Here is a 26,134-nt window from a genome sequence, read left to right on the forward strand (position 1 = left end):
AGAGGAAACAATGGGTATTGCTCCTTGAGGGCAGACAGGCATTAAACCTGACTTTAAAGGTGATTATTCCAGAGAATCTGGGGGGCCTGAGTCAATCCACTGAAAGGCCTTCAGAGCAGAATCGAGGCTTCCTTGATGAAGAAGAAATTCTAACTATGGACAGGAGCTTTGGCCTGTGCTCAAGAGTTCCAGCCTGTCTTTCCTGACAGCCTGCCCTGTAGATTTCAGACTTGCCCAGCAGCCTTCATAGTCATGTGAGCCATTTCTCTGCAATAAATCTCTTAATATTTCTCTCCTCCTGACTCAGCTTCACTAGCTGAAACTGGACTGGTACAGATACACATCATAGATTCCTTTGCAGAGTGGAAAATTTCTTACTTCAGGTACTGGAAGTGCTGCTGTGACAGAAGTTTGCAGGCTCCAGCCATCTGCAAGGAGGGCTTTGACAGAACAAGATGACCTTGTCCTAGGTTTCACTCTCTTCCCAAGAGAGCTCACATCTACTGATTGGTGCACCTGGCCCCACACTACAACCCTAGATACCCTGGGAGGCCTCCCTCAGGTTCACAACTCCCCAGGATCTCTTGGCTGAGGCTGCACTATGGCTGCATCATAGCTCACATACCCTCCCCTCCTTCCCCCTCCTTCTTACATAGGTATTGATTCTAGAAGCTCCTTCCTATGGATCCTGTTCTACTTCACAGGAACACCATTTGGACCAGAAATTTGCTCCACGGACTTCCCACCAGGAACCTTGCTCCACTGAGTTTCTATTTTCTACATCTGCTTTGTTGTTGTTTTCTCCTTATTTCTTTTTTTAATCAATACATTTTATTTTATTTTAGCCCATTTGCCCCCCTCCAGCCCCTCCCTCCCTATGTACAAAACTTTCTTTCCATTTTTCCTTCAATTTTCACTTTTTTCTTGTCCCTTCGTTCCTTTCTCCCTCCCTCCTCTCTTGTTCCCCTTCCCATTTGAACACTTTCTTCCCATTTCCCAACATCCATTATACATCTCAGTCCTTATTTCCACATTCAGTTTCTTACACCAGAGAAACAATGCAGTATTTAAATGTGTGTCCGATTTATATCACTTAAGAGTATGATCTCAAGGTCCATCCATTTAGCTATAAATGTCTAATGCTCATCCTTCTTTATGGTTGAGTAGTACTCCATTGTATAAAAAAACCACATCTTCTTTATCCACTCCTCAGTTGATGGGCATTTGGGCTGTTTCCAAGATTTAGCGATTTCAAACTGTGCTGCTATAAACATGGGTGCACATATATTGCTGTAGTATGATGCTTTTAATTGTTTCTGGAAGATACCAAGAAGAGGTATAGCAGGATCAAATGGAACCTCTAGTTTTAGTTTTTTGAGAAATCCCCACATTGATTTCTACAGTGGTTGCACCAGTCTGCACTCCCACCAGTGGTGGAGAAGGGTTTCTTTTTTCGCCACATCCCCTCCATTATTTGTTATTCATTGATTTCTTGATAGCAGCCGTTCTTTTTGGAGTGACATGGAATCTCAGCATTGTTTTAATTTGCATCTCTCAAATGACCAGAGATGTTGAACATTTTTTTATGTATTTATTTGCCATTTCTAATTCTTTGTCTGAGACGTGTCATTTTTATTTCAGATGCCCATTTTTGCATTGTGTCTTTAAATTTTGGGGGTCTGATTTTTTTGAGTTCTTTATATAGTTTAGATAGTCCTTTATTTGAGTAGCTGGTAAAAATTTCTTCCCACTCTGTGGGTTGTCTCTTCACCCTGTTGGTGGTTTCTCTTGCTGTGCAAAAGCTTTTTAATAAGATGAGGTCCCAGTTGTTGATTCTTTATAGTACTTCCATTCAGTCTGGGCTTTGTTAATGAAGTCTTTGCCTAATCCTATGTCCTCAAGCATTCTACCTATTCTCTCTTCCAGCAGATTTAGTGTTTATGTTTTAATATTTAGGTCTTTGATCCATTTCAATTTTAGGTTAGTGCATGGTGAAAGATATGGGTCAGGTTTCAGTCTTTGAAATGTGAAAAGCCAGTTTTTCCAGCACCATTTATTAAAAGACTATCTTTCTTCCAGTGAAGGTGTTTGACTCCTTTGTCAAAGATAAGGTGGTTGAGTATATCTGGAGTTGTTTCTGCATACTCTATTCTGTTCCATTGATCATCAGGTCTGTACTTTTTCCAGTACCATGCTGTTTTTATCAATGTAGCTTTGTAGTATAATTTAAAGTCAGGGATTGTGATACCCCCTGCTTTGTCTTTGTTGCCCAGAATTGCCTTTGCTATCCTAGGTCTCTTCTGGTTCCAAATGAATTTTAGAATTGTTTTACATCTTTGACCTTCCCTTTTGCTCATCTCTTTCCCTTCGATATATAAAAATACTCTAGTTTTGCTGATATTTTTAAAAAACACAACCAAAACCACGAAAATCATTTCTGAATTTTGTGTCATCCTCAATATCTGACTGTTTGTTTTTCCTCCACATGCAAACTTCTTGAAAAACTAAGTTGATACTGTTCTATCTTGCCCACCACTGAATTCACTCCCACAAATATTCCTCCTTTCTGAGCTGATAGAATGATACCATTCTTCCCATCACTGCAGCCTGCAATAACCCTCTCTGTCTCTTTCTTTTTCTTTTTCTCCACAAGTGATCACCAGAGATTAACACATCTTCCCTTTACTGTCTTCTTATACACAGTCTTATTTCTCCCAACAATGTCACCAGCTAGCATGAGTTCTTAGCTGCATGTAGGATGGCAATAGTTTGGTGGGTTCTTCAGCTTGCAGATGACTGTCACCATTGTCCACCCTCTTCTTCAGTACCTTACTGCCTTCCAGAATGTTACCTATCTGCTGAGGGTTCTTGCCCAGTTTGTATAGAAATCACAAATAGGAAAAGTGCAGCTCTTTTAGTGTTAACAACTCTGTGTTTTGAATGCCAGTGGCTATCAGTTCTTTTAGTGTTAATGACCCTCCTTGCTACTCAGAGCTAGAAATTTCTCTACTGGCAGGTCCCAAGAACTCTTCTGGCCACTGGAGATGGTGGATCCCACCAATTCTCCATTACTGTCTGTCATTACCTGTCTTCTAGCTACCTTCAGAGTTACCAGTACTGGCTGCTGGTGCCTTTTAGCCACTAGTGTACTAGCTCAGCCTCTTTACTTAAGAGATAAATCATAAATAGGCAGGAATATGCCATCTGGGAAAGACTTTTGAGGGCTTACCCTGCAGCATAAAGGAGAACAGTGCACAAGCTGAACTCACTAAAGGTGTGCGGAAGTTACTTGTAAAGGAAAAAAGGTGGGCTGGTGCATGCATAGTGTCAGACTTTCTGATTGATCAAGGTAGAAGAGCAGCCCTGCAGACCTGAATGAGGAAGGATACAAAGGAGAGGAATAATCTCCTCTGTATGATGTAAGATTCATCTCCAGTAGGGTAGAGTTATCCAGAGAGAGCACAGGGTAGAAGTATCTGTGATAGGTCCATGATTGAAGCCTGAGGCAAATGTCTCTCAGAACAGCTGTAGGGTATCCAGTGCAGCCAGGCTGGCTGCAAGACATCTAAGGCAGCTATAGAACAAAATTATCTTTTAGGGAGCATCAGATCTTTCTATTTCATCCCATTAATATTTTCTCCCATCTCAGGTATTCATGATCTCATATATTTCATAGAATGATGAACAGTGCTACCCTTGAACCTGAGCAACATGGGTTCCACACTTTAGAGGGCTTGACTCTGTCCTTTTGCTGGTTACATCCCTAATCACAAGTTAAGACCATAGGGCCAAAGGGAAGAGATAAAGCCATCATGGACCCACATATCTCAATTTTGGGCCATTTCAGTATACCCAGGACTATGGATTCCCTGTCCAAATGGCCAAAGTCTGTTTACAGGTCCTCTACATGACACTCAGCCAGAACACCCTCCCACACAGACACACACCACATATACTGTATCACTGGAGGCAGATCTGTAGGCTTGAAAGGCCAAGTGGTGGCTATGTTAGTCAAGGAACAGCATAAATAGAGGCTGGACATCAAGGCTGGATTGTACATATACACATATGTGTGTAAATGGACCTTGGGTGTCAGGCTGAGGGACAAGAAGTGATGATTCTGCGCTTTCCTCTAGACCCACAAATATTGAGGAAGAGAATTTGGTTATGCAGCATCTTTTACAAGCCAAGTATTAGGCTAACTCATGAGAATTGAACCAGATGTATCACTGCCTACAAAAATCTGAGAAACAGATAAGAAGGGGAAACCTTCTAAAATGAGATGAAGGCTAACTTTACACAGGATCTTGGAAGAATTGTATGGAGTGGCAGGATCAAGTCCTGTTGGGTTTTATGGGGAGATTTCCCATCTTGGATAACATTATATATGGAACATGAAGCTTGATAATAAGTTTTCTAAGCTTGGTTGTGGAAGTTATTATAAACAGAGAAGATAGCAAATACTCAAAGAACTCTGGGTAGCTAAGCAAACTGAGTGCTTGGGGAGAGATGGCTGGAAAGGCAGGGAGAATGGCCAAGAAAGGCCCTTTAGGGTTTGCCAAGTAGCTTCTACTTTATCACAAAAACAGATAGAAATTTTTAAGATTTTAAAACAGGGGAACCTGGGGTATTATGCATTTGAAAGATTTCTTCTCTAGACTAGCCTCTTAAGTAAATGCCTGTCTTTCCCTACCTCTAGCCCTGAATGTCCAGCCACCACACAGCCACCAAAGAAACTTTTCAAAAATCTGTATTGTAGGCAGGCTCTCTTCTCTTCTTCCCATTGCCCACAGGATCGAGTCCACTTAACCCAATTTCCACCACCTCTATGTCGTGTCCCTGCCTGCCTTTTCAGTCTCTCCCATGCTTCTTCTCCCACAGACATACCCAACTTCTTTCCCATTCAAAACACATTATATTCTCTGATTTCTGCATTGATACTTTCTCTGAAAGTTGTGGCCTATACAACTGAAAACACTAAACAACTTCTTAGTTTTCAAGCAGTTGGGTGGAGAAAATAGAGCATGGACTCTCCCACCCAGATCGTCAAGGATATGATCCTTGTTCTGCCACTTTCTGACTTCATAAGCTTGATCAGGTTACTTAAATTCTGATCCTTGGAAACTTCATCTCTTTCAAGGACCTGATGCCCACTTTATGAAACTGTTGTGAGAATCAAATAGAAAGCAGCTGGTGTGAGCATTGTAGGCTCCTCTGGACCCACTTGCTCAACAACTGCCAGCCTTCCCCACTGTTCTTGCCTGTTGTACACACCTTGAGTCCTTGAGTCTGCCTTGGTTCTTGCCCTAACTCCAGCTAGTTCATGCTGATATTCTTCACTTCAAGGGAGATCCTGCTTTGATGAGCCCCAACCATTGCCTGATTGGTGTCCTGCTACAAACCCAGGAGGATCCCTTGAAATCACCACGTTGCCATTTGTTCACTCATCAGGCAGACTGCTACTGCCACTCTCCACCAGGCTGATGCTGATATAATGGAACTGAGCCTAGTGCATCCCTCGAATATAATTTTTGTTTGGTTGCTATTCACCTAAGAAGTTATGCCTTGTACTTTTGCTTTATTTCCATCTCCCCATCAGCCAGGAAAGGAATATAAACCTCATGGTTTATGACCTATAACTAAAGTTAAAGATACTACAATTTATCACCTAACTCACCTCATTTTTGAGACTAAGGGGCATACTTAGAGTTAACTGGACATGTGATCAACTAACCCACAACCCAAATAGTATTGGTCATTGAGGAGATGAAATAGTAAGACATCTGTCCAGGTCCACCATATGCTATCACTATGTTGCCTTAAATCATAGAGATATTTTTCCTCAGTTTAGTTGATTCTACTAGGTCACTCTATCCTTGTGGCTCACCCAGAGAAGCATCCACTTTCAGAAAGAACAGTGTTCCTCTGTCTGGTATGCCACAGGCAAAGAGCAGCTGCAGCTTCCCTGCCAGGGAGCTCTGCAACAACATGGCAGCCACACTATGTGTGGGTGGGAGGTGAGGCAGCTGTGTTTTGTGGTGCTTGTCATCTGTATTTGACAACTGTTTGGGGTTTTGGAAACTCTTGGCTTTGGGTTACAACATCTCACCCACCCATTTGGTAACCACCATTTGCCCTCCCTCCAGGAGGTCATGCCAACTCTGAAATGAGGCAAGGCAGTGCTCAGCAGCCCTGGCTGGCTCCTGTCTGGCAGCCAAAGGGTTTTTTCTTCCATCTGGCCAGATCTGCAGCCTCCTGGGACTCTCAAGAATCAAGCACTTATGAGTAGGTTCAGGTGTCGAAATCCTGACTCCTCAGAAACAACAAGAAAGCTAAGAATTTCTTCTATCTTTAAATAACACAATTGAAGTTGAAATGATCTTTGGTCATGTGCTTTGTTGAGAGAGGCTGAGGGTATGCATTAGGACATCTGAGCACATTATTTTTTGCCTTCAATAAGGTATTGCCATTTAAAGGGAATTCTCTTCGGTCCTTTTATTTCACCATCATGTATGACCTTGGACCATGTTGCTTTATGTAACATGTGAAAAGATCATAGAAGAGGAGGTACAAGTGTGCTCATGAGGGGCTCAAATATGCCTTTTAATGAATCTCCCTGCATTTTGCCTCCATCTCAACTTTTAAAATTACCATATTTGTCTAACTCCTCCTAAGAATAACAGTCAGTGAGCACTGTCTTATGCAGCAGTTCTAACTGAAAAAAAAATCACTCCTTGAACAAGCATGGTTACCCTAACTTTACAGATGGAGACACAAAGGACCAGAGATCTTAAAACAGTTCCCTCAAGTCACACAACTGGTAAGAGATGGTTCCCAGCAAGGTTTCAGCTTTGAAACTGAAACTGTACAGCATTCCTCCCAATTGCTTGCTGCAGACCTCTGGCAGATTCATCCCTCTTTACTGCCCCTCTCTTATAATGACTGTCATTCCAGGTGGAATAGACAAAGACAAGTCTCTACTGCTTAAAGTATATTTGTTCTGCTGGGAAGGACGGGGTAAAAGGAGGAAAGCAGTCAAACTGAATTATAGGAGATATGATAGACTAATTTAAAAATATCTAAAACCTTCAGGATTTTATTATTGTATTTCAATTATTATTGAATTTTCTGAGACCCTCCTCCAAAACATACTTAAAATAAATCCCTCAAAACTTATATTCAAAAAAATGGCCTCCAATTCAATTAATGCAATGGCAAATTTTAATTCATTATTCCAAATTGTCCGTGACTTCAAAGACATATCTTACTTGAGGCAAAGTATGATCTACAGGTGTTGGGAACACTAGACTTCATAAAATAAGGCATTAAGTCTGGAATTGAGAAATTTCCCTACAGTATAAACATACATGAGATGATTATCCTTACATTAAAGTGTGATGTTGCAGCCTTTGCTGTTATTCAACTTAGCAGACGGAGCCGATGGAGTCATCAGGAATGGTACAAAGCATTACTGAAGCATAGTTGGAGACCTTGACAAGTGTGAGAAAGGCAGGGGAAGAGGGAGGGAGGGAAGGGGATTGTCTTGGAAAGGAGATTGCAAGATCAGAAGAAGACTGTGCAACTTTCTGATTTCTCCCTACTGCAACTAGGTCATCTGGCCAGTTCTTGCAAGAAGTTTTCAACCCAGTGAATAGAGAACTGGGCTTTTCCATTGTAGCCTATGGGAAAGTGGCTGAAATCAGTAGTAAAATGGGATTTGCTTTTTGAAAATTTGCTTTTCAGATACCAACACTGCAAAACACCTATTTTTACTGGCTCACCAGTAAAGCCTCCAAAACTTTGATATTATTTTTAAATATTTATTTTTTAGTAAAGAACACACCCAACCCCTCCCCTACAACTGGAAAAAAAATCTGTGTCCTGCTTGGAGCTCAAAGCCCTGGCCTAGAGCAAGGTATACAGGTGTTCAGGCCTGAAAGATTAGGGTGTAACGGCAGACAGATCTGGGTTTCAATCCCAATCATGTGGTCAAGTTACATAAACTCTAAATTTCAGTTTCCTCACCTGAAAAATGGGGGCGCCAAAAGTACTAATATTTATTTGTTGTGAGGATTAAATGAAAAAAAATGCATGGAAAGTACCTGGCCCGTGGAAAGTAATAAAATCATACTGTACAGATACAGAACAATGCTGAACAGAGGACTCTTGTGTTCACTGAATGAACATGCTACTGTGGGAGGCAGACTCCAAAAGATGCCAACTAGCTTGCCCTCTGGCCTCTCGCTACCTTCTCAGAGAAGTGCATCACTAGTGACTGCCATAGCATGAAGAAAGCTGGCATGGGATCCCCTCTAAACATAACTGAGCAGGAAGCTAGAAATGGTGATTCCTGTAGCTTCTGCTAACCTCAGGTCTGAGGAAGTCTGGTGGGACTCTGGTTTTGACTAGGGCAGAATGAATTGACCAAGACAATGAATCCAGCTACTACTAATCATCACCTTCTTTGAAGAACACAGAGTCTTTTTCTAACTAATCAACTAATTAAATGTTAAACTCTGGGATCTTTTAAAATACATGGATTTTCATTACCATTTTAAAAACAACTAAGATCTGTGAATACAACTATTTATAGTCTCATAAAAATATGTGCCAGATAAATAGAAAAGACTACTGGTTCAGACTCTCTCTCTGTCTCTCTCTTTGTCCATGATTTAAAGTTGTTGCTTTCAGTTGTCAGCAACTAGATAACTTCCAAATAGCTGGTTATAAGAATTGAACCTGTTTGGCTTATTATGCAAATACACAAACACACAGGGCTGTGTACACAAATACAGTCTGAAATTTCACCTCATGAAGGAGTTGACATAGTTAGAATATTCATTTCTATGGATAAGTTAGAGTTGTATAATTTTAGGCAGAAATTTTTGAGTCTTAGATATCTGAAATATGAGTAAGTAAACCCAGTTATATCCTCAGATTGTTTTGTTTGTCTAGTGGTGTTGTAAAAATGTGAATGTGAATGACTTTTCTAAGCATTCAGTTTCTAGTCTCCATAGTGCTAGCCACCCCTAACACCATCCAGGTGCCTGACTTCTTATACTTCCTTCCTGTTCATGACACCGAAGCATCTGAGTTTGCAGAGCCTCCATAAGGTGGGTTTCAGAGACTCAGCTATGCTGATTCTTCATTTACACTATTGAGTTGTTTAATCTTTTTGTTGGGAAAGTAAACAAAACATTTATTCTTTTATAGATAGACTTGGGTATTTATTAGGAAGAATTGAAGCATGCCTCAGACAAAACAGAATCAGTACATTCTAACAAAGAAGTTAAAGCGTTTTGCAAATATTTTTAAAGATCCCCGTTCTGTAACTCTAGATGCAAACCTGCAATGTATCACGTATTTCAGCCACCTCTCCTTTTAAAGACATTGTCTCTGAGACATACCCCAACATTTCTGCTTGTCTGTCTTTGTCTTTTGCTCTTATTAAGGATATTAGGCAAATATCCCTGACAATTTAAATCCTGGATGTGACAAACGGGGATTTAAATTTTATGATTAAATCATCATGATTTCACTTGGGCTTTCATCTGATTTCGGCTGGCAGCCAACAGAAATTGAGTCAGACCCTCCTGGTGAGTAAAGGCTTGTGAGACCAAGCTAGAATCAAACAGAGCAGAGAGGCCTTTGGTTGTAGCATTGGACTGAGAGAATGAACCACTCCTCCTGCTTATGTTGGGTCAGTGAATGACTTTTTCCCCCAAAAGTCAAAGATGTTATCCACCCAGATGGCATTCAACCTGAGAAGTGCAATCTGTCCCACTTTGGTTTTAGAAACAGTACCTTTGAGGCAACATTCTCAATTTTGCCCTTATAACTGAATCTTAAAACTGGAGGCAATCCAACTTTCTCTGCCTAAATTTTATTCGTCCTTGGTAGCTGAGCCACTGCCCCAAAACTGACAATGAGCAGAAAGAGTGGGCAGAATCTCTCAAGGCATCTTATAGAAATATGATGAGTGAGTCTGATCAGTGAGTCTGGAGTAAGATCATATTCTACACTTTGACTACTCCTGACTGATGTGGGTGTATCTGGTCCACGGCAAGATTTGGTGTAACCAGGATAGAGTCAACTTTGCTCATTTAAAGGAGATATTTATTTATCTCTAAGTGCCGATTTCTGTGCTAGTTGCTAGGAGTATGAAGATATGTGAGAGACAATTACTTTCATAATCACAAAGATCTCACCATGCAGTGGAAAGGAAAGCACATAAATACCTAGCTAAGGACACACAAGGTAACTACTACTATTACAATATGAATAAAGTTCTTTGGGATTGATGAGGTGAGAAATAAGTTGTTATTATTGTCAATGCACAAATTCTCCTATCTCCACATATTTCCCTCTCCCCCTCTTCTTTTTTCATGCTCCAAAAGGAAAACAACTATGACATGGGATCTAGATCAGATCTCCCTTAAACTGATATTCCCAAGGGATCAAGCTTTGGACAAACCACAGATCACCAGACACTCAAAAAAAGTGAAATGATTCTCATGCAAATATAAGAGCAATATATGTCAAATATTTTATCCAATTAACACAGTTTAAAGAGCATTGGAGAGACTAGGTATTTATAGGCAATGTTAGGATAAGATTGCTGGGTGAGGTACATAGGTAGTTAATGTCCAACAGGGCCATAAACTATAAGATAACTTTAGGATTATCTTTTCTACTGGAGAGAAATGATTTGCATCTCTAGCAGATAAAACTTACAAGTTAGAGTCTGCTTTCTCCAGAGTTATAAAATAGCTTAAACAATAGAAAATCAGCCTATCACTTAAAGAATCCTTGATGATCTCTCTTGTTTTTATTTCCAAGTTTTAGGGGCCAGGGATTTAGCTCAGTAGTGCCACACTTGCCTGGCAAGCACCAGGTCTTGAGTAAAAAAAAAAAATAGAATTATTTCCAAGTTTCTGATAAACTTTCTGTACCCATACATTAGAAAATTACCATGAGGTAAGAGAAGAATCCCCTCTTCATTTCAAACACCTCTAAAGGTACTTCAAGTCCTGAATCTTCCTTTGATTCATCTGGTTGAATCTCATTCACAGATAAAATGATTGCTATAGTTTGGAAGTGTCCCCAAAGGGCCTGGTTGCCAGTCTGTGGCTCTAATGGGAGCTGGTGGATCCTTTAGGGGATGGGGCCTAGTGGAAGGAAGTAAGGCCACTGAGGCCATAACTTTGAAGGGGATATTGGCACCCTGGCCCCTTCCTTTCTCTTTCTTTGAATCCAGGCTGCCGTGAGGTAAGCAGGCCTCCTTTACCATGTGCTCTACTATGTGGGACACTACATGGGGCCAAGTGACCATAGACTAAAACCTCTGAAACCATGAGCCATAATAAACCTTTCTTCTTAAGTTGATCTACCTCAAATATTTGTCACGGCATTGGAAAGGTGAATAACACAAGGATAAATATTAATAATAGTATCTGTCATTTATAGAGGTACTAGAGTATGTTTTAGGTACATTATCTCTCTCAGTCTTCCGCCCTTGGTGTAAGTACAACCATCACTACTTGACAAGTCTTATGGTGGTCAGTTGAGTTTCCTAAAGATATGCAACTAGTGGTAGAGCCAGGATTCAACACAATAATATATTGTCCTACACCATTAGCTCTCATGATTTCATATTAAAATTATTTAGGAATTTTCTAAAACCAGCATGCCCTGGCCTGGGAATCTATCTTTAAAATTACCCTTGGAAAACTATTGTTCTATTACTTAGCACTTCTCAAACTCAAATGTGCATTCAAATCATCTAGGAAGTCTAAAATGGGGCCTTCAATTCTGTTTTGAAAAGTAATTTTATTAGTGCATTTTAGATATTTATAATTATAACATTCATCACAGAAAATTTGTACCTGTACATGATATATATTGATTTCTCTTTTTTCCAAATCCCTTTCCCTTTCTTCAACTCCTCTTCCCCTCCTTATTTACAAAAGCTTTGTTTCCATTTTTTCTTCTATTCTCTCTTTTTTTTCTTTTCCCTTCCTTCATCACTCTCTTGTTCCCTTTCCCATTTGAATAATTTCTTTTTATTTCCCAATACTTATTATACATTTTGGTCCTTATTTACCCTTTCACTTTCTCACACCAGAGAAATAATACAATATTTAAACATATGTGTCTGATTTATGTCACTTAAAGAGCATGGTCTTAAGCTTAGTCCTTTTACCTAGAAATATCTCAAGTTTATCTTTCTTTATAGCTGAGCAGTCCTCCATTGTTTTATTTATTTATTTTTTTAAAAAAACACATTTTCTTTATCCATTCATCAGCTGACAGGCATCTGGGCTATTTCCAAGATTTAGCTATTACAAGCTGTGCTGCTATAAACATGGGTGTGCATATATTGTCTGGTATGATCCTTTTAATTCTTTTCTGTTTTAGTATTTAGATATTTGACCCATTTTGATTTTAGTATATGGTGAGAGATATGGGTCTGGTTTTAATCTCTGACATGTAGAAAGCCAATTTTTCCAGGACCACTTATTAAAGAGGCTCTCTTTAGAGGTGTTTGGCCCCTTTGTCAAAGATAAGGTGGATGAGTGGCTTTGGAGTTGTTTCTGCATCTTCTAGTTTTTTCCATTGATCCTTGGATCTGGTTTGTTTTGTTTTGTTTTGCCAGTACTATGTTGTTTTTATTACAGTAGCTTTGTAGCATAATTTCAAGTCAGGGATTGTGATGTCCCCTGCCTTGCTTTTGTTGCCTAGAATTCCTGTTGCTATTCTAGGTCTCTTCTGCTTCCAAATGAATTTTAGGTCAATCTTATATTTTTAATGACCTCCCTGGTAACACTGATGCAGCTGGCCCCTGGCTGCACTTTGAGTAGCAAGTTTCTCCAACATTGATTCTTTAGCTATTCATTAGAATCACCTAAGGAGATGATGTTAGTTTCCTAGGGCTGCTCTAGCAAGTTGACACGCTCTTTCTGGCTTAAAATGCACAAATTAATTCTCTTACATTTCTAGAGGTCAAAAACCCAAAATCAGTCTCACTGAGCCATCATTAAAGTATTGATTGGGTTTTGTTTCTTCTGAGGGCTGTGAGGACATCTTTCCAATCTTTCGCTCCATTGTCACCTGGCTTTTTCTTCTATGACTCCTCCTTTTATAAAGGGACTTGTAACCACATCAGTCTCATCTGGCAATCCAGGATGACCTCCTTGTCAAAACATCCTTAATGTAATCACATCTGCAAAGTATCTTTTACTACATAAGATAACAGAATATCACAAGCTCTGGGGATTCTGATATGGACATTTCTGAGGGTAAGAGGGTTGCATTATTTAGCTTATCACAGAGATGTTTTTCAGTTCTGAAGATCAGGCCCATAATAAAGATCTGACATGTTGGTCTAGGCATGAAGCAAGCATAAGCATTGTTTAAAGCTTTCAGGCAATTCCAGGGCTTCACAGGAAGCATGAGAAACATAGTTCCTGCCAGGCCAGAGCACACAGGCGCTGGTCCTCCCTTCACCTCTTCCATGGGTTTCTCCCTGGATTTCCACTGAAAGATTCCAACATATAAACCTGAGCCTTACAGAGAGTCAAGGGAGACAAATTTTGGTCATTCCATCTCCTTTGGAGGCCACGGCATACAGGCAACCTGTTCCTGAACTTTATCCCTAAAGTGCAAAGTCCCAGGATGGCAGCAGAGGGTTGAATCAGCACTTTCCTCTGAGTAAGCTCTGTATGTTAGAGAGTTTTTTTAAGTTGGCATTTATAGTATTTCCAGCCACTTTAATTATAACCCAGATCTCACTCACACTACTTCAGCTCAGATTAAAAGCAAAGCTCTCTCTTGAAGCAACCAACTATTAAAATTTCATGGCCTTTTACCAGATATTGGTTGACATGAGGTATTATGAAACACTGTCTAGTATAATTAAAATTTTACCAAAACTGTCAACACCCATGAGTCAGGCACACTGTGCAAAGTGACAGTGGGATGGTACAGCCTCTTTCCTAGCTGGCTACCCAGGCTTGAGGCTTTCCTAATCCATCCCTGAACCCTGGGCTTTGTCATCCACTATGAGCTGCAAAGGCCAGCCATGCCACCAGAAATGGGACCAACCCTACTAGTGGCTTCTGCTCTAGTCTTCTCACTTGACAGGAATGTTGACTTTCTACTTGCCCTTTGGACTTTGGGCATGGATTTGCATAGGAGCTGGGTGTTCCATTTTTCTGTTTGGTTTCAACTACAGTAAGCTAAACAAGTACTGATTTGTGACTATCAACATGGTACCTAAGTATCCAAGATGAGGATGGTCTTGGCAGGGATACCTGAGAAGATCTGGTTCCTTGTTCCCTTTTACTACCATTCTTCTCTATGAAGGAGTCTGCAGATGCTCAACACTGAAAACTATCTTGAGCAGCCATCTCGCTCCTCTCTTCCTTTTATGACCACCAATCAGGTCCTGTGGCTGAATCCATTGGTCTTCTCTCAATCCTGTTGTCAGTTCTGTTTCTCTGTTTTCAGTTTCATACCTTTGCTCTTAAAATCTGAATTTCATTACCACAACCTACATCATCCAGCTGCTGCCTACCCTAAGTTTTATCTCATGTCCCCTTCTTCCTCATGCTCTGTGCCCTGTCACCTTAACCATCTTCCAGTACCTCCAACGTGCCAAGCTCTTTCCTGTCTTAGCAACTTTGCCTGCTCTCCCCTCTACTGAGAAGCTTATCCCCTTCTATGACTTGGCCAGGCTCTTCTAGCTTACACATCTCAGTTCAAACAACATCCACAGGGAAAAGGTCTTCCCTGCCCACCTATCTAAGAGTGTGGCATACACCCTTAATATCCTCTTCTTATAGCATCTAGATTATTTCATTCATAGCTTCAATTGTGATTTTATTTGTTTTGTTCCTTTTTATTTTCAAGGTGTTAGGGACAGAACCAAAGACCTTGCACATGATAGCCAGATGCCCTACCATTGAGCTACAGTCCTATCCCTTATTATTTGTAATTGTTCACTAGTTTCCATGCTTATTTACTTCATCTGTTTTTTCCACTGGACTCTAAACTCTGTGAAAGGAAGGGTCATGTTTACTTTCTTCATCTACAAATCTCCAGGTACAAGAGCTGGATATGTGGACCCACTTGACTAATCAACCTGTATAATCTCTCTCTCTCTCTCTCTCTCTCTCTCTCTCTCTCTCTCTCTCTCTCTCTCTCTCTTTGGATCTGCTGTATTTTGCCTTTCTGCTTGTCCCCTGAGCCTCCTTTCCTCCATCGCTCTTCTACACTATTTCTTGTAAGTTATTATTGCCCCTACTTCTTCTCATTTGGTTTGCTTATGAATTCCTGTGAACTCAACAAGTTCCTCTCCAACTCCAAAAGCTATCTCTAGTCACCTTCTCCCGGTGCCTAACACCCAGCTCTCGCTGCCCATTTTCCATTTTGTTTGTTTGCTGGATTTTTAAAAATCAGGATGAGTATATTTTTCTCCTAAACTAGCTTTTCCTCTTGATTTCTTATTTCTTTTAATGATATCTTTATTTCTTTGCTAATTAAGCTCAGATTCTCAAGACTGATTTTGACTCTTATCCTCTCTCTGTTTAATCCGGTAAAAAGCCACATCACGGCATTATCCTTGGCCACTGCTGTTGTCCAGAAACATGGCCCCTCTTCCCTGGACTGTACAAATTTCACTTAACCAATTTCCTAACATCGCCTTCTTAACACCATGATCCATTTTTCTATCACTAGAAGAATCCATATCAACTCCTTTTAATGCTATTATTCCATAGCTCAACCACCATCAGTGACACCTTACTGATTACAAAGTTAAGTGCAAATTCCTTAGCCTGGCAATCAAACCCCAGGTTACCTTTCTATTTGGCTCTTTACTACTGCCCCATCTCAAACCCCCATGTTCCAATCCAACACTAGAGTTCTTTGCTCCACAGGTAACTCTCTAACCTCTTGATTATTTACTTTTGCCATTTGCTTCATCTGAAATGCCCCCTTCCATGTTTGTATGGTAGAATATTTCAAGGGCCCTCCCAAGTCTACTTTTTCAATATTATTTTGTCTTTATTCTATCCAGCTAGAGTGATTACTTCCTTATCCTAAATGCCATGCCTTTTATTTCACTTTTCTTTGAGTTTTAGTTATTTGAATACTTGAGTCTCTTTCAGAGCATATTCAAGTTTTATGAGGATTTAAATAAATCTATCTTAACCATTATTACCCTCCCAATTCATGCATGCATGCACGCACATGTACACACATACCACAGAGAGACGGGCAGTTAAGAGTCTTTAACAAGGACTATAAGCTGTAACTGTCCTCCAGGTGATCTATGGAGAACTCATGACTCTTGTGAAAGGATAGAGCAAGTATTCATTACACAGATGTCAGAATAATGTTCAGGCTTACTTTCTACAGAATTTGGATCTCTAAACCAAACTGAAACTGCCCGTGTGATCATCCTCCCAGCCATGAATGTACTGCTCTCTCCTGGGCTGAGCTCATGAAGAAAAATTAGTCCAGATCCCAGGAAAATCAAGCTGCTGTTTGGAAGCCTGGATATGAGGGCTGAGAGACCACAAGCTCTGTCAGTACTGATCCAAGCAAGGTTGTCACTGCACATGTTTCTGAGGCATAACATGGGGTATTTGCCAAAGGAAGTTGGAGAGCTTTATCAGTGACAGATGGCTCTCTCACCTTTGAACTCCCATGGTATTTTGTACCATTCATCTTTAAGAAACCTAATTAGCGGACATATCAAATAACCATTGTGGCTAGTGGGCACCTGAACCATATTGGGTGTTTGTATTTTCTTAAACAAAAAATAAATGAATGAACTTCTCTATTCCCCTTTTATCTTAGGGAAGCCCATATTTTCTAGTGAAATCTCATAGAACATTCCCAGCCACCACTGCCCTCTTGTTCAGAACCTGGCTCCATAAGTCTCTTGCATCACTGAAAAACTCACCTTGACCTAGAAGGTACTGGTAAAATAAAGGATCTAAAGTCAAAGACCTGTTGCACACCAGCTCTGTGAGATTAGACCTATGCTGTTCAATATGGTAGCCACTAACTATATATTGCTATTTAAATCCATATCAATTGAAATAAAATTTTGTTCCTAAGTAGCATTAACCACATTTTCAGTGCTCAATGGCTACATGAGGTTAATGGCTTTTATGTGGACAATTCTAGTGAATATTATGTTGAATAAGTACTGTTGGACAGTTAATCTCTTTGTACTCGCTGGTTAAAACTGACTCAGTTGAACTAAATAGTGCCTAAGATTCTTTCCTGGAAAATAGAACTATGAATATTTTGTAAAGTGTACGGTTTACGTCTGTCCTTTTGAAGCTCTAGAATATGTGTTTTATGTGTGATTAAAATGGAAATGTTCTTTGTTCAGAACAACTAGCAATAGAGCCAGCTTATGTGTGACAAGTTCTCTAAATTCTATCCTAAATTACAGGAACCCTTGGACAGCCCCAAACCTAGTCCCATGAGTGCAGCACCCTGTAAGGCAGGAGTAGGCTGCTCAGTTTGAGCAGCTGTTGAGTGGGGTTCTGAAGGTGGGGAAGGAGGGTAATACAGTACAGCAAATGTTTCTTGGAAGCTGATCCATCGTCATCTGCTTGCCTCTGTAGCTTGAATCCTCCTTTTACCTATTCATTTTTATTTGGCTCTACCTATAGCTACTTTGACCTTTTCCTGCCCAAATGTCCCCTTGGGCTCAAATGACCATTGTAACATAGTCTTTTGGAGCACAAACTTGCTTTCTGCTTTGTCGTTGCTAACATTCACATTAGATAACTTGCTGTAGCTCTTCCTTAGCCTGCTACCACCACAGTAGTTGGTTTTAGGTGGTATCATATAGTACTTTGGATTAATGTAATTATTTAATTTTCATCTTCCTTCTTTGGATCTGTTTGGGCTCTCATGACCTCAGATTTCTGTTAAAAAAGATGATTTATTGTCTCTTGTAAAGGAAACTATTAAAGTATATGTGTGTGAAAAAAATTTAAATAAAATGAAAAATGCCCTGAGAATAAGGTCATCAGAAATTTAGTCACTCAACACGCTTATGGCAAGAATTGGAAAAGGCAAACAATTTGTTTTGGTATAGTGCCTTGATGGCTCTGACTATGCAAAAGCCATGTCTTGTCCCTTAGTCTTAGACCTATATTCCCTTCCCAAACACCATCCTAGCCTCAAAAAAGTATGTTCAGCTCTTTTGGCCTACTCTCTGCTTGGTAATAGTTAGATAATTGGATCAACTGCACACCATTGCATTTTAGCATTAATGCCTAAAAGGTCTAAAGTCATGGCTTAGCATGCTGCAGGATTTAGGAGAGTGCAGAGCCAGCCCTTGACCTGTCACTCCTTGGCTGGTAATCTTAGACAAGTCACCTAATGAGACCTGATTTGTTCACGTGTAACATTTAAGACTCTGGATTTTGACAATATCCCCAGCTCCAAGATTCTAGATTGTAGCATTAGGCTTGCCAAATCAACAATAAGACCTATGAGGAATTTACATTTTGGAGACAGAAGAAGTATGTGTTGACCAGAGAGACATTAGCAAGATTGATCCTAGAGAGCTGGGAATGTCTCATTTAAGGGGACAATCCTCTTCTTGAAGCCTAGGGCTAGCAGAACAGAGCAGGCTGTCCTTGTTTCTGATAGAACTCCTTCCTGAGGATGAGTCATCCTGCAGAAAAGGTGTGTCCAGAGGCCTGCCTGCCTTGTCTAGTTAATGAAATTCCTTACATGGCACCCGTTTTTCTGACAGGTAATATTCTCCTAAACATGAAACTCATTTTAAGTTAGTTCTTCAAGTGACATTTAGAGAATGTTTGTTTTGTTTTGTTTTGTTTAACGATGTGTTGTCTCAAGGGTATCAGCCTTTTTCCCAGGAAGTTCTCTTCTGGACATGTCCAGCTGTTACAGAAGTTTCTCAGAATCAGGTCCCAAATCTAGGGGCATAGAGTCCCCTTCCCTTCCCACAAATAGCACTGTGAGGGTGGGACCTCAGGCAAATGGAGCCCATGACTTCTAGCTCCATGGTGACTTTCTTGAATCTTCCCTATTCTCGTCATAAGCTTGGCCTATCCAGGCTGGCATGGCAAGCACAAAAATGGATTGGTAATGGTCCCAGCAAGAATACTGGGGTCATAATGGCCCTGTATAGTGAAGGTAGCTCACTCTGCTAATCTGGCCTGCCGCCTGTGCCCCTGCCCCCTCACCCAGGGGATTCCAACCTATCTCAATTTAAATTCAAGATGTCTCTGGCAATAGATGCTGTAACACTGCCTGCCTGCTGCTAGTTTCCCTGTACCATGTATGAGAGCCAGTTATGAATCAGAGCCATGTTTTATGCATTACCACATTGTCTCTAAGCCTCCTGATCACCCTGCAAGGTAGGTATTATTTCTTCTACGTACAAGTGAGGACAGAGTGAGGGGTCAGTACTCACCTGTAGCATCCAAGTAGATATGTGGTCAAGCTAGACCAGAACAGTTCTGAGAGGTTTCAGTATCCATGCTCTGGTTCCTAAAAAACTGCAACCTCCTGAGCATGAACAGGCCGAAGATCCAGCCACTGTGAAGTTTGAGGAAAAGCATAGGAAGAGGGTAGTATATTCATTTCCTGTTGCTGCTGCAATAAATTACCACAAACTTAGTGGATTAAAATAAAACAAATTTATTCTCTTAGAGTTTAGAACCCAGAAGTGTGGAATCAGTTTCCCTGGGCTAAAGTCAATGGGTTGGCAGGGCTGGTTCCTTCTAAAGGTTCTGGAGAAGAATCCATCTTCTTACCTTTTCTAGCTCCTAAAGGCCATCTGTATTCCCTCATCAAATTTCCAAGGTCCTTTTTGCTGAATAAGGTAACATGTATAGGTTCTAAGGATTAGGAAATGGTCATCTTTGGAAGGCATCCAAAATTTATTCAGCCTACCATAGGCAATTCCTCATTTACCTTGAAGGTGGTAGAGCTCCTAAAAGTACATTTGAATTTCCTCTTTCATATTTTCTCAACACTTTTCTCCTTGGGTGGAAAGCAAGTCTTCAGGGATCCCAGGAGTTATGAAGTGGTAGAACGAAAAGACTCCAGTACATGCACCATCTGTGGAAGTGGTGGTAGGCAAGTTAGAGGTTGGGTAATGAAGTTGCTGGTGGCCTGAGCATTGATGACTTGCCAAAGCTTTCAGATGGGGGAGACACCCATTTCCTCTAAACTTCCTCCTTGTACTCTTGCTAGGGAAAAATAAAAACTCTTTGCTTTAACTATTTTGTGCCTGTTTAGACTTGGAAAATCTTCAGCTTCTTTCCATGGTCTACCCAAGGCTGTGCAAGAGAAGCCTTCTGCCCACATTGTCCATCTCAACCTGTCACTCTTCTCCTCATCCTCATCCACAGTGTCCCGGCCACACTGCATGGCTGACAATGAAAACAAGTTAAGAGTCTTGGTTTCTATAACACTTAGGTTTTCTTTGAGAACAAAAAGGTCATCTAGGCAACCCAGCCCCCTAATGGAATTTAGAAAAACAAAAACAAAAACATGAAAGTAGACTAATGCTTTTAAATCACCCAAATTGCAGCTGGAATCTATTAGAAGTCTTCTTCCTTCAAAGAAAATAGATTTTACAAAGCTGCTTTTGTATCATTGTTTCAAAACACTGTGTGATCTAGAGGGTGACTAATATTATTCTTTCTTTAGAGATAGGTGACAGTCTCAAAAAGAAAGTCAAACAACTTTTGAATAACAGCCCCAAGATTATAACACCAAATTCCAAACTAGTCTCTCTTCTATGTGCTGTGTTTTAGGCAGCTTGAATATAAATAATAAGATAGATTATAAAAGGACAAGGCAAACTGAGAAGTCTTAAGATGATAATTAGTACATGCTGATAGCTGGATGGTAATTTGGACATCAACACACACCATACACAGACACACACACACACACACACACACACACACACACACCACTATGGGGTTTAGCTTGGCTGAACCAGAGGGTGAGAACAGCTTCTTGTGAACCCTAGCTGTACTTGATCTACCACTTTCTGCCTATATGTCCCCTGTACCCTTTATCATCTTCCCTGCAATTTATCTGAATTTCCCTCCAACTTTACTTTCTGACCCAAAAGGCAAGAGATAGAAGCTGAGGCCACTTGGAGATGAGAAGGGCAAGAGGGCACTGGAAGCCACCTTTCTGTGTCACCGTTCCGTAGATGCTCGATTAATGTTGCCAAGAGATGCCTTGGTACTCCAAAAGCTGAAAGTCAAAAACAGAGGTGTTTCTTCCAGGAAGCATTTGCAAGAGCATCAGAATATAAATTTTAAGTCATAGACAATAACCAAATGTTATTTAAGGATGTTTTCATGTGTTTGCTTGTTTCAAATGACCAGGTCATAGAGCAAGAGGCTTCTGCTCTCTCTGATCAGTGGGTTCTATTTTCCATGACATTCTGGGTGGGTCAGAAATTTTCTGAGCCTTAGTTTTCTCACTTATTAAACTAAATAAGAATATCTTTTCAGGGATTATACACAGTATTATTTAAAATAATGCATACTTCTGAGTAGTTTCCAATAAACTAGAATTATCATTGAGTTTACCATGCCTGCTATCTTGGAATTCATAATGACCACCAGATATTTGTTTCTATTGAATGGCTGACCCATAGAGTCAGTACATATCATTGTGTCCACATTGCACACATGAACTAGAGCTATGGAACCCAAGTTAAGTATTGGTATTCTGCTCCCTCTTCTTGGAGACAGCTTTAATCTTCTGGACCCATGTACAGTGTTCATTGTGGAAGGAATATGGATTAGCAGTAAGAAGTCACTAAAGCCTCCAGGAGGATCTAGAAACTCTTTTCCTGACCAGACTATGACCATTAATTGGTATCCACAACACTATGAAATAGTGTACAATAGCAAATACCAATAGTAATGTTATCATTTCATTACGTTTTTGTTTCCTTGTAATTGATATGTGTGACAAAGTATAGAACACTGAATTTAATGTACCATATAGTTTCTGCTAAGGGTTGTAATCCGAAGTCCTTGAAAAATGCTGTTCTTGGTATGGGCATAAGTTGTCCATTTCTATGATTTGTTCCAGAATGTGTATTAAACAGGAAGAAAGGACATCACGAAATGAATATGAGGATCTAGAGTTTGGAGAAGATTCAAGCTGCCTACCTAGGTTATCCCTATTGTTCCTCATTGGTTAGCAGAGTTAATGATATGTTTTATCCAATGGAACCATTGAGTGATTGATGCCTGTGAGTTTAGGTCAGGAGAGACAAAGATCAGTGGCTCCTTGCTGGTGTTCTCACTGCCTGTAGAGGTGGCACAGGAGGGACTCCAGAGAAAGATCACAGAACACAATCCTCTTTCACGTTCCTTACAAAGCATATCTCCAGCTTAGCTACCACCATATCCTGAGCTGTGCAGTGGGCACTTGTCCACATGAAAAGATACAGAACAGGAAAAGGAACCCCAGAGGAGAGCAAATGAGCCCACAAGTATCATGGAATTGCCCACTTCTCACAGAAGTTAATTAACTCTCCCAGCAATGCCAATAGTTATTCTTCACAGCACCACAACTCAGAGATAACTTCTCAGAATGCTTTGAGTTAGACAGAACCTACAGCAACAATAATACTAATACCCACCTTACAGGGATCATTAAAGGACTAATTGAGATAATGTGAGACTCAGAGTAGTTGAATGATGAGAAAGGATGAAAGTATCCTTCCTGATCTTGTGTTGCAGAAGGGAAATAGATCAGGGGTCAGAGACCTGTCATGCAGTACCATGTCCACCACTAACCAACTGGTCCTCCTTAACACACAGTGACCTCTCTGGGCTTCACTTCCTTATCCATGAAACAAAAGACTTACAATAGATCATGGAGTAGAAAAGGGAGGAGTGGGCAAATCATTATTTAAACAAACAGCCATTCACTGAAAACTTTACAAGAAGGCACAAAATAGAAAACCCATCGAAATGAGATAACTTGTGCTGAAGGAAATTGAGTGAAGAGAGCCCCATTTCTATTCTTCTTGTGTCAGGCAGAATTCTAAGGTGGCCTCCAAGTTCTGTCTCTAATGAGCACACATTTTCTTCCATCTATTCAAACACTAATCTAGGTATTGCTATCAAGAAATTTCAGAGATGTATTTAAAAATTCAAATTCATTGAACTTAAATCAGAGAGATTATACGAGTGGGCCTGAATCATATGAACCTTTTAAGAGTAAGGTTTACTCTGGCCCAAGAGCAAACAAAAATCCAGAGATGTGAAGCACAGGTGGATTCAACACACCATTGATGACTTGAAAATCTGAGGGAACCCATCACAAGGAATGTGGGCACCTCTAAGAGCTGAAACCATCCTCCACTAATAGCAAGCAAGGAAATGGGGACCACAGGCACAGAATGCAATAAGAGTAAATTTGGAAGTGGACTTCCCCAGAGCCTGTAGAGGAGCACTCAGCCTGCCCAACACCTTGATTTCAGCTTTACAAGACCTTGAGTAGACAATTCAGCCATGCTGTGACAGTTACAGAATTATGACCTAATCAATAGATTAGAGCTGTTAAATTAATCTTAAGTAGACTTAAGCTGCTAAATATATGGCACTTTCTTTTGCACCAGTACATCTTTTGATAGCAGACAAGGACCTCCATGGAATGCCATCCTTTGAGACTTCAGGATAGCATTACCTCTGCCATCTCTCCTGAATCCAAGTTTCCACGTTCTTCCATACCACTTCATTCTGATGGAATGGAATGGCTTTATGAAAGTCATATTTGAAACTGTGAGCTGTAGAAAGTCTTCATATATTTTTCTATTCTTTTCTTTTCTGGTGACCTGGGAACCATTAGAAAGAAATGGGAATTGCAAAGCAATAACTATATAATCATAGAACAAGATAATAAAAATTTTTCAGAGATTCAGTAGTTTGATGATACTGAAAATGTATTGGTAATCAGTAGCACAAAGTTTCTTTTCACCCTGGATAGAAAGCTGACTGGATAAGGTAGTTTACCTTCTATCTATAGCTATCATCTGACAGTGTCAGAGTCTCCTGGATTCCAGAATGAAATTACAGTGATGGCATTATGTTCAGAGAGAGTGTTTAGCCCACTAGGTCACTTATAACAGGCAAAGAATGAGAAGAACTTGGCCAAGGAAGCCGGTGGAGTCCATCTGCATCCGTTGGGGTGTTCCCTCTGAGTGTTCGCTGACGCAAAGGAAGAAATTCATGGGTGACTTTAAATCTCACCAGTGTTCCAATGAAAACAGGAATATTGCCTGTGGAAACACTTCCTGACTTGGAAAAATAGTCACGACCTCAAAGACCCTAGTTACCCTAGTCTTGTTCCAATACTCTGTTGGTGGAACTGCTTTCACAATTTAGAGAAATAACAAAGTAGTAAGAGTCAGAAACTTGGGTTTTATTCTTAGCTCTGCTATGAAACAGCTGTATACCAAAGGAAAGTTGCATAACATTTTGAGCCTCAGTTTCCTTGTCTGCAGGAATGAACAAGAGTATCTAACTCCCAAGACAAGAATAATAAGTGCTTACTTCATAGAGGTCTGATGAAAATTATATAACGTACATAAAATATCTGCAATGTTGAATAAATACTAATAATCAGAAGAAAGGTTGTATTATTATCACCTAACCTTTAACAGTTCTTCTATGTAATCTCTATTGGAGTCAGCTCTTCCCTCTCAGAGGAAAACTTATCATCCTGCCTCTGGTCTGCTTGCATTCCTGCAGAATTTATGAAGTTCCTGCCATAAGGTCAGGGCTCTTAGAAACCAAGTCAGTGACCAATAAGAAATAACTTTTATTGTCTAGGAGCTTATATTTCATTTTTAAAAGATATTCAGATTATATACAAGATAAGGTAAAATATTAATAAACTGTACATTGTTGTGGAAATCATCATTATCATCCCCATTATTTCTTTGAGTAGCTGGAAAGTAAACACAAAATTCAGTGTTTAATAAATATTTTAAGAATTTAGAGTAAGTAACATTTAATATAAATCTACTGGCTGGGAAAGGGCCTATATGGGTGAGGCAGGCAGGGATGGGTCCTGAGCTGATCCTGAGAGGGGTGGGTAGACTTTAGAAGAATGGAGGGGAGAACAGCTTGTGAGATGCTTGAATTTGAGAATGACCCCCATGAAGTCCGAATGTAGTGAGAGGTCTCGTGTCAGGACTTGAAAGTTGGTATTAAAGAACTGATGGTAAGAATCTTGAATAAGTGGAAAAGAAGCTACTCTAGACAGATATGACTCTAGACAGCTTTGAGTATCACATTTAAGTGAAGAGGTCTTTGCACTCAGCCAATAGGAAGTCACTGAAGTTGTTTAAGAAATCAGGCAGCACATGGAGATCGGCATGGTAGGGAGAAGCCCAGGGAGCAGAGTGTAGGCTGAGTGGTCTGTTGAGGACCCTGCAGGCAGAGACGTCAGTGCAGAGACCACTGTAAGTACTTCAGATGAGGTGAAGAGTGTCTTTGGCAGCATTTTTCAATCTGCAGTGTGCACAAGAATCCCCCCCCCACACACCGGGATCTGACTCAAATGGCACGTCCTGACTGAGTGCCTGCATGGAGTATCTTCTAGGAGAGGCTGATGCTACTGGTCAGAGACCACACTGTGAGTTCCAAGTACCTGGACTGAAACAATTACAGCAGAAATAGAAAAAGGTGCATGTCTCAAGGGAAGATTCTACAGCAATTAGTGTTTGGTGAAAGACAAATACAGGCCACAATACAGGTAACCCTTTAAAACATTGTGGAGTGAAAGAAGCCAGACTCAAAAGATAACATATTATATGATGCTACTCACAATCATCCCTTGTTGTCCATGGGGACTGGTCCCAGAACCCCACTCCCACCCCACCCCTGCAAATACCAAAATCTGCAGCTGCTCATCCTTTTCATATAAAACAGCACAATGTCTGCATATAACCTATACACTTCCTGTAATATACTTATAATGCCTAACTCAATGTGAATGGTGTATAAATACTTTATACTGTTGCTTAGGGAACAATGACAAGAACAAAAGTCTATGTTTATGTTCAGTATAGACGCAT

At 40.3% G+C, this 26,134-nt stretch overlaps 1 pseudogene across 1 annotated transcript in view; it reads right to left on the reverse strand.

Annotated features, from left to right (window-relative positions):
• LOC101721827 (protein SGT1 homolog pseudogene) overlaps positions 1-26,134 on the reverse strand; it is a 136,049-nt pseudogene that overhangs the window by 14,617 nt on the left and 95,298 nt on the right. The window contains exons 5-7 of the transcript XR_015442287.1: positions 21,213-21,279; positions 19,818-20,124; positions 19,475-19,599 (exon numbers count right to left, since the gene is read on the reverse strand). The product of XR_015442287.1 is annotated as a protein SGT1 homolog pseudogene (transcript). The remainder of the gene's footprint in view (positions 1-19,474; positions 19,600-19,817; positions 20,125-21,212; positions 21,280-26,134) is intronic.

Source organism: Heterocephalus glaber, unplaced genomic scaffold (assembly GCF_053883595.1).
Source record: "Heterocephalus glaber isolate CG9 unplaced genomic scaffold, H.glaber_assembly_v1.0 deba00001538, whole genome shotgun sequence".
Lineage (NCBI taxonomy): Eukaryota > Metazoa > Chordata > Mammalia > Rodentia > Bathyergidae > Heterocephalus > Heterocephalus glaber.